The 9,978-nt window shown below is 43.3% G+C and overlaps 1 non-coding gene across 1 annotated transcript; it reads right to left on the bottom strand.

The window, feature by feature from the left end:
- Positions 1-1,432: 1,432 nt before the first annotated feature.
- Trnas-aga (transfer RNA serine (anticodon AGA)) lies at positions 1,433-1,507 on the bottom strand. Its single transcript has one exon. It is a non-coding gene; the product is annotated as a tRNA-Ser (tRNA).
- Positions 1,508-9,978: the final 8,471 nt, after the last annotated feature.

Here is a 9,978-nt window from a genome sequence, read left to right as displayed (position 1 = left end):
CCTGCGTCGAGTGTTCGCGTAACCGAGTGAAGGAGCGCTGCGAAGCAGAGCAAACGCGGAACTCCGCGGGGGATAAAAGGCGCGACGAGGAAAACGGAGGAGGGTGTGGCGAATGCATAAGAAAAATGGCGTAGTAGTACGGCGACGATGGTTGCGAGATGGCACCTGTAGCGCGCGTGCTGTGCATCACGCCCACGCACCACCACGTGCTGGTTCTCGCGTTCTCCAGATTATTGAGGCAGTCGCGCCACACTTCGCTCCGTTTACAACGTGCCAGACGAGACAGATTGTCCACGCCAGCCAATATATTGCGAAATGAAGACACGTATAGAGCTGCGCTCAAATTTCGTAATAGGGAGTATCGTAATCGTGGATGAATTTTTTCACTGGTCGATCTGGAGGGAGTTCGCACTTTCCACTGGCCGTTTCGGATCAACTCGCTCCGCGCCGTATCACTCTCACTTGTTCTGCCTCCGATGCGGTGGTTCGGGCGGAAATAGTACGAGAAGCATACGTCACCGCTGCCCGTCATGGGACGCTGGCCTTGGTTGCCATGGAAACGTAGAGCGAGGAAGTCGGTTTTCGTGATGTGTGCGCAAACAATTCCGGCATGATCCACCGCGGAGGACGTTTTGCCCTTCCCTGGCAGATTCAGGGTCGCTATAACGTAAAATGATTCCAATCTGTTTTGATTCCAAACTCCTGATGTCAAATTTACGTAATCACCAGCGCAAACATTAGACGGCGACCCGCACCGTTGTCTGAACAACCCAATCAAACGCTCTCCTCGTTTATAGGAGGTCAGCTTTGTTCGCTTTCAAAACCAATAACATTGTCTACACTCAGCGGTTTTTCCTATCTAATTGGCTGACAAGAGGCGAGGAGCACGCTCTAGTGCAGAGGGTTTCGATGGGGCCGAGCCAGCACAGTGAAAATAGATAACCGCATGAAGAGGGTGGTGCCGGCTTCTCCGATTGGTCCGCTACGCCTTACTTAGCCTGTAATGGCTGGTCGAAAATCGCGGCGGCGAGCGACGGAAGCATAAGCATGCCGCTAAAACGGATCCTCAGCAAGGAAGAGTTGGCAGAGGGATGTCGTATGCATGCCGAAAGGGCTCGATAACGTTTTACTGCCACGCAAAAAGGTTTATCATGCGAAAATAAATACATGCTCACCGACAGGTGTGAGTAGCGAGGGCCAACTTCTATTCGTTCCGGAACGGGGCAGTCTGTGGCTATTCAGAAAAATTTTCAGTTTTGTTCGACATAATAAGGCATTTTATTCGCGTGTGACGTAATAGTTCAGCGGAAATCCGCGAGCTGGAGATAAGTAATTAAAGGGAAACTGAGACATCCACCCAAATGTAGCAATTTGCTACAATGGAAACCCAACCGGGTTCCTCAAAAGAAAGCCTCGCAGTTGAAGAAAAATTCGTCCTGGTCCGGGACTCGAACCCGGGACCACCGCCTTTCTGGGGCAGCCGCTCTACCATCTGAGCTAACCAGGCGGCTAGTAGATGGCAGGGCGAAGTCGAATTTGTCGACAACTCGAAGCAAACGCAAGTGTATGACGTAATAGTTCAGCGGAAATCCGCTAGGTGGAGATAAGTAATTAAAGAGAGTCCCGGACCAGGACGAATTTTTCTTCAACTGCGAGGCTTTCTTTCGAGGAACCCGGTTGGGTTTCCATTGTAGCAAATTGCTACATTTGGGTGGATGTCTCAGTTTCCCTTTAATTTTATTCGCGTACACGTCACTTTGACGTGGCGAGTTTTCGCGCTTTGGTGAGGTCGCGTGACAGACAGGCGAAGTGGATGTAGCCAGAAAACATTGGATTAATAGCAAAGGGCTAATGGTGAAAAGGCGTCGAATCAGGAATGATTATTTTTGTGCGGTTTAATCATGCGTAATCAGTGTGTACACGTTATATCAGATGGGGAGCTATCACGGTTTTCGTGACGTCGAGTGACAGACAGGTGAAGTTGCTAGTGGCCCGAAAATGTTTTGACCAATCGTGGAGGCTGATTGCAGAAATTGTAATCAAAACAGTTTGGAACCCTTTTATGTTATAGCGACCCAGATTGGTGAAATCAGAGCACTGGCTCCAGGATTTCGGCTGCCGCTCGAGATTGACCAGTGCAACATATAAGAAAAAAATATCTCATTCTGGGTATTAAGTACGACGATTCTGGCTAAGTGTCTTTGGCCAACACCGACAGGCAGGCAGTCAAACATCATTGACATGACAGGCAGCAAGCATCAATAGAGGAGGAACACAGGAGGAATTAGAAGTTCGTCTAGCGACTCGCGTTGTTTTGAAGGCACGGTCAGAGCTGGATGCTTTCTTTAAATACGCTGTTAGGGCTGTAAGAGAAATATAGTCCAAAAAGGTGTTTTTTCGGGACTGGCGATAAACAGTTGCTCAATCGAGACATCAAGCGATGCATAAAAGAAAAGCGTTTGTGTTCGAAGGCAATGCACAGTAATGATGGAGCTGACTGGTCTGTCTATCTAGAATAGGCTGACAGGTCTGTCTGTCTAGGAAGGCCCGCGAATACGCGCAAAATTGCCGCGCTACCGGCTGCTCGAGGCACTTTGCGTGCATTCGCGGGCTTCTTTCACGCTTGAAACAACACTTTTATCTAGCATGTCTTGAGCAACAGAAAGCTGTATCGGGAGTTATTCATGTTGCTCTACAATTTCCTCATTGACATTATTCATTAAATTTTAATAGTTGAGGAGTTGATAAATAATTAGGACTAATTATTTAATTAGGCGGAATGCAAAAATAATCTGAGTGTCTCAGATTATTTTTGATTATCTCTTTATTTATTTTTAAGGATTGGTACATGATAGTTGGGACCCCCTGCAAATGTATAAATGTGCGTGCGAGCGTGGGTGTGTTTGCTGGCGGGCTCATGCGACAATTAAAGGCTGTGTTCGTGAGGTGTATTTTATTTCAGAGCATCACTTTTGTTCGAGCAGTCCACATGCTTTTCGTATCAATTGTGGTACGTTATTTTATTCGCGATTTCTTTTTTGTTATGTGTCATCGTATTGACACCCGGCTTTATATCATAGAAAGGATTGCCGTCCGTCGTACGCGTACGTTCGCTCGCACCATAGGCCACAGGATGAGCAAACCACTGGGCACGGGCACTACGTCGCTTCGACTTAGTGCTTTATTGAAACTGTGAACAATATAATAGAAGGCTGAGGCTAACAGCACAGAAGACGACAGTGAATCGTACAACAGCAACCAGTCTTGATAATGAGAAACGTTTACGCGTTTTTTTTTTCATCTCGCATGGAAAATTATAGTCTCAAAAGCGTCGGGAAAAATAGTCATCCGCAGCCCTATAAGCGAGAGAAAGCTCAAGCTAGAAACACAAGGAAAAAACAACAAAAATGCTCACAACACCTTGATGACAAGCGTAATGTTTGTAAGGGACTGACACTACAGTTCTATTTGATAAAACTCAATAGAGTGTCCAGTTGAGTATGTAAAGTTAGGCTATTGTGCACATAAAGAAGCCTATCAGACTTCAAGCAGATGTTCGCAGCAGAGCAATAATGTTACTTCCTTCCACAGCAGCGCACGCCGAATACAATTGTGCACTCAAAACTGCTCAATGCACTTTGAGATGACAAACCAGAGTGCGCGACAATGATGTAAGCACGCGCCATCCTCGGCTATCATTTGTGGCCTCTGGACAATCGGCCACAACAGCGCGTTCCAACGGTTACCCGCATCAGCTTGAGTGGCGCAGATAGAGGTAATTATGTTCGTAAGACTGCTACACCCCTATCGTTGAAATTTCTTCTTAAGTTGTCATCTGCGACGGCTGTTTAGGTTTTGTGAATCGACTTACGCTTAATATTGGTGCAAGTACTGGAGTTCGGACCTGTGCTACCACTGCATACACACCTTTTTTCGACGGCAGCGCTCGTCTTTGCAGCGCCAGCCATCCATGGCTGGCGCTGCAATGATGACCTTGAAGCTTGATGACCTTAAGAATAGGTTTAGCTTTGTGAATACGCTTTCTTTGTCAGATTTTTCCTTAAGCCAAAATTTGTTCGGAAGTTCGCTTAGTGAATGCTGCTCCAGGTGATAAGGATTTAACGACTAACTCCAGGCCGATATCTCTCGCATCTGTTGTTTGTAAGGTTCTTGAACATTTTTCTTGAACATTTTTTACATATAATGAGTTTTAGATAAAGATTCGTCAAAGTTCTTACAAACTCTTTGTGAAATAAAATACATGTAAAACAGCACTTACCTTCGGATATTTACCAGAACCACGATTCGAACATCTGAGCTTCGCATCTCGAACCCAGTACCTTACCACCATGGCCCACCGGAACGCGTTAGTGGCTGGAGTCATTGGCTAGTGAACAGTAATATGCACTGTCTACGCTGGTGTTTGCGTTTCACGCATTGAGAGGGTAGGCGAACTACCACACTCCACAACTAAAAACTAGAATAATCGCTACCAGTTCAACGCCGAGAAAAGTGCTGTCGGTGCTCGCCGCTTCCTAAGTATTGAACGGACACCTTAGAATGAAGCACTTTGCTTGAAACCGCCTTGGCCAAATCGGAACTCAGTAATCCCTTTTAAACACCGGAACTGCTTATGCTCGCGCCCATGTGCGCCGATCACGAACTCAGCCGGTTACATAAAAGATTATAAGGCCTAATCTGCAGTAGAAAAGAATATTATCGGCTTTAACTCGGCACTTTTGGCTGGCGAAGGTTGAAGTTTGGAAGCCTTTTGCACTTGAACTTCTGAAGCCTGCTGTTCATTTTGGGTACAAATCACACCACAAATATGAGCGCAGGCATTTCCACGGCTAGGTTTATGGCGGGATGATTTCGATCATGCAGTGGCCCGAGGTCCGTTCCAACGATTGTAACACCGTGGTCTCCTGACTAAAGCTTCATTTGAAAGCCCATATAATAATTACCTATAGAAACCATGATAAGCTGCATCACTTTATAAGCCGCAGTTGTCTACAAGTAACCAACAAAATTCAGCGAAGTTATCGCATGACACCTCATAAGGTACTGCAATAGAAATCCGTATAGCTTCTCCACCAAGCAAACATTGTGTGTATTCTCTAAGTGAATGACTGTTGTCAAGATAACGATGAAAAACGTCCATGACATTACCAATAAAGGGCTACATGTAAAGTTTGCTTAGCTTCCCACAAAGGAAATGTTGTGTGTATTCTAAATTGAAAGCCTGCTGTGGAGCTAATGCTACAGCAGATATAATGTCTGATTAGTTATCCAGCAAGAAAACAGTGTGGGTATTCTAAAGATGAAGTCTATTTTGAAGCTATTGCTAAAATATATGTGACTTTACCTCTAAGGTATCACCCCAAAGTCTGCTTAGTTTCCCACAAGAATAACCTGGTGTGTATATTGACGTGAGTTCCTGTTGTGAAGCTCATAGTGTAACACGTCATGTATTGATTTCGTTTTGTGTCTGTGATAATTCATAAGAAGATAAGTAAAAGCTCGCCAGAAATTCAAGCACCATTTTTATTACGACACAGCTAATTGCCTACAGCGGCAATGAGTCTTATTGTTTCTCGTTCGTTGCCAGCATTTTTGAGAAATTGCTTAATTATCAAAAACAGAGAAACAGTTTCCTACACGAAAAGCAATCTCAATGCCGAAGACGAGAAAGGTTCAAGTTAACAAGCGCAAAAATACTTTGCAGGTTTTCATAACGTACTTCGGGATATCCTGCAGAAGAAACACGAACAGAATTAAAATAAAAAAGGAAGCAAACATACTTTCCAAGCACACTTCTTGTGTTAAAGAACTACTACCTTGTTGGAGAGTTCGGAGAATAGTAAAGAAAATGAATGGCATGTTTCCCCAGGAAAGCGCTCTTTCAAGTGCAAATATCCATACGAAATACTACTTCAGTTCATTACCACAACTACTGTGCAGGTTATTTGCAATGTTCTGATTTTGTAGACTAGCAGAAGAGATTCAGGATAGAAACACTAGATAGTGAAGCATGGGGCCCAGTTCTCGAAGTTCTCATAAAACTCTTCGCCGGTTTTTGGTCGCTGGTGTTCAGGTGCGCCCTAATTATTTCTCCTTCGAGGTGTTTTATTGTTGCCATTATTGTGAAGGGGTGGGTAACAGAAGCGTGAAATGAGTGCTGCAGGAAACTTGTACAGGAAAGTTCTGAAACCAAAGCAGAATTAACGTATACCTATCCATTAAAACAGCTCTTTACTTCTTCCTCGGCGTACAGCTAATTACAGAGATGTGGAGATTGAAAGGAACACGCTTTTACGTAGCCGCAAATGGGCTGCCGACCCGTAATTGTCCCTGACACCTAGCGTGACACACGAGGGTCCTCGAGATAAAATCGCCAGCGTGTCCATTATAGCCCCTGTTGGGTTTTGTACTGTTTGTTTTATTGTACTGTTTGTTTACGACTGGCACTCCGGCTCGAAAGCTGGAGTGCCAGTCGTAAGTGCATTTCAAGAAGACAAACTATTAAACTCCAGGAAAATTATCACGGGGAGCTTGCTTTGTAGGCATACGCTTAAGCGCAGTTAATAGTTATTACTGAAGTTACTTCCGCTTACACCTAAGCCTGTCAACGTTAGCGTAGTAATTTCTTCGGGAAAGAAAGTTGTTTTCCCTCACACTAAAATCCCTTTTCTGATACCCCTAGTGTTGGAAAGGCCCACATTTCTTTAACATCTGCATATATCTGTAGAGATCAACAAATTTTTCTCGCGTGTATTTATCTTATATTTAAATAAAGAAAAGAAAGTGCGCATAAACAGCACGAAAACACAAAAGTTTTAAAATCCATCAATAGTTTTGTATCTGCCGCCGAGTTGTTTTCGCTGATAGACTAAACAATGTTACAACTCAGCGTCGGTTTCATTCTTTTTGCTGAATTAAAATTTTTTCATTAATTCTGTTTTTAAAGTATATGTAAACTAGTGCACCGGGCCAAAGACAGTTTGCGAAAGGGTACATAGAGGTGTGAAGTTGAGAAGTGACCAACCTGAGGACTATTAGAGATAGCTAATGTAAATCACATTCTGTAAGTCAATGCTGCATCTGCACGAAACTGGCCTTCGCGCTTACCTTTAATTTGATCCTAAGGTTATGCTGCGTGGCAACCCAAGCGAACACAAAAAATACCTACCCATGAGAGTGCTTTTGTTCTTCATAGAGACTGACTTTGCTCTTTAAGGAAATTATGCTCGAACTCAAAAGAGCCTGTTGACCGTAGTTTGTGCATGAGTAGTAGGATTTACAGTAATATTTCTTATCTTCGCTGCATAAAACGGACCTTAATAAGGCATTTTATCTCGCGTATCGCAAGATCTATCATTACGAAAAAATGAGGATTTCTACAGACTACCTCTACTCATAAAGGGGTACTGCTTTGTGCTAGTTTGTAACAACTCTACTCTTACTCATTATTGATCAACTCAAAGTACTCAGTCTATTAAGTTGTGTTTTGTATGTAGATGATACTACTATTTTCTCTGCCAATCAATCTCAATTCTAGTAAAAAATTAAAGGGAGACTAAAGACAAATATTATTCAATCTAAATTGAGAGATTAGGCATTTGTAATAACGAATTGATCGTTTGTTTTAAGCGAGAAATTGACAAAAATGGAAGATCAGAGTAGGGCCGCGTGCTGTGGACTATAACGCCTCTTGTGTGACGTCAGCACTGGCTTATTCAGAGATCGGCATAGAGGGAGGTCACGTGGAGATTACGACAACTCATCCAGGTCTTGGCACGAGCGGTTCAAAGTGAGGAGCAGCAGCGGAACATTCAGCAACAATTTTCTGCGGAATAAAGTGATATATTGGCATACATAAAACAATTAAACAATTATAGAGCTCGATATGAATAATTATTGAATACTTTCTACTTAACTTTTTCAACATTTTGGTATAGTGTCCCTTTAATATCAATCGTTAATGCGCATTCCTGGTGTAAAGCAAACTGTGTCGCATAAATCGCTCTAAAACCTACACTTATTGTATTACGCTCTAGATTACCAATTTCGCTTACCGGTCATGCTTTACCACTGTCTAATTGTACCAAGTTTCTTGGTGAAAACCTTTGTAGGCGCCTTTAAATTTGTTTTCATGTCAGATCGCGGCTTAAAGAAGTTTTTTTTTTGTGGAATTCAGATTGTTATTCAGACGCGTGCCTCTACTTGTTCTGTGCTTTATCACTGACATTTCTAGATATCTCAAAAAAGTGTATGTGTTATTAGTTTGTATCTCTCATGCAATAGGTTGTGTATGCATTCTAGTTTTTTACATTTCTTGTACAAATGTGGTGCCTGTTGACCTAAATCCTGTTTACGTGCTTATATAGGGTGTCCCAACTATCATGCACCAACATTTAAAGATATTCAAATGCCACGCAACTGGAAAGAACCAAGTGAATATTGTTTGTATTGCTTGGAGATACTGAGATTATTTTTTTGCATTCCATCTAATTACATAATTAGTTTTAAATAGTTGATAAACTTCTCAGATAATATAATTAGCTGAAAGTGTCAATGAGAAAAATTGCAGAGCAACTTGAAAAACTCCCGATACAGCTTTTTGTTGCTTCAGTACGTGCTACATAAAAGATTGTTTCCTAGCGTGAAAGAAGCCCGCAAATACACGCGAAGTGCCTCGAACGGCCAGTCGCGCCTACTGCTTGCTCTGTTGTAGCGTCAGTTGCATCCTCATACTCTAGACACTTGGCTCGAATCGAGAGCACAATAGACAGAAAAAATTTCGTAATGGTTCACGACAATAACTTACACACTTTCTCCGTAGTTTGGGGAACAAACATGTATGAACCAGAGAGACGGGAGGGGAGATTCAAAAAAGTTTTCGTTGGTAACTTCTGTGTGCTATTGATCGGGGTCGCTTTCGCTAATAACATCTCCGGTACCATGATTTGCTGGCGTTTATCCTTGCCAAAAATTTTTCATGTAGTGGCTCTTCATTGAATTGTGAATGTGTGTGGTAGAATTCACAAAGCTTTTCATTCGCAAGTGCTCTTTGCCATTGGCCACCCGCCTTCTCTAATAATATGTCCAGCATGAGGATTGGTTAAAATTTGCTATTGCGAACATTTTTCGCCTGAAATATTTTTCGTGAACAAGGGCCCAGATACTGCCAATAATGAATCTACTACAGTACTTGCAACGACTGCATGTACCCGCATAGCAGGCGGCAAGTTTATTGGGGAGACGACTTGATGGTTAACAATTAGTCGCTTTGCATGAATTAGACTTGCAGTTATGACGACCTTGCGCTGGCCACTTGCGGCGCCTGAGAAAGAGAGCCCTCAGTATTTTCTTCTTTCCAGCACAGCCTACGCAGAAGCCGCGTTTACCAGAATGCTGTAGTTGCAGATCGTGTTTCTTAACGCACCATGCTAATACTTATTGGGCAGTGATTACACGTGTTCGCACCCCTCTCCGCCCGAAAGCCGTTGCAACCTGTTTCCAGCTACTTGCTCGAGCGGAGGAGAGCACATGACGGCAGCCGTATTACGATGTGATGGGAAGCGCCACTTGTCTCGTTCATGGAAACACCATTTCTGAGCTGAATGATTATGCATTGTTACACTACAGCGAACGCCCGCGACGCAGACAACGTGAAGGTGAGTCCCTAACTGTGAGTACGTAAGACAGCTGAAATCGCGCTTGTAATGCCTTGCACGAGGTAGCAATTATGAGTCCCTCTTAAAACACGAGATAAACAGACATGAAATTGAGTTACAAATCTAAGAAAACGGAAGGAATATCCCTGGTGGGCCGAAGGTTTTGCCATACCGAGCGAGCTGAAATGTAGTGCACTCCGTCGCAATTAATGCGGACGACGATGCGACAGCGCACATATAGGTTTTTCTGCATTATCATTATCAGTATCTATTTTAATACGGGTCCTGAAATAGAAAATTT

This window comes from Dermacentor silvarum, chromosome 1, assembly GCF_013339745.2.
Source record: "Dermacentor silvarum isolate Dsil-2018 chromosome 1, BIME_Dsil_1.4, whole genome shotgun sequence".
In the NCBI taxonomy this organism is placed as follows: Eukaryota; Metazoa; Arthropoda; class Arachnida; order Ixodida; family Ixodidae; genus Dermacentor; species Dermacentor silvarum.
This window is presented reverse-complemented; position numbering and strand designations above follow the sequence as displayed.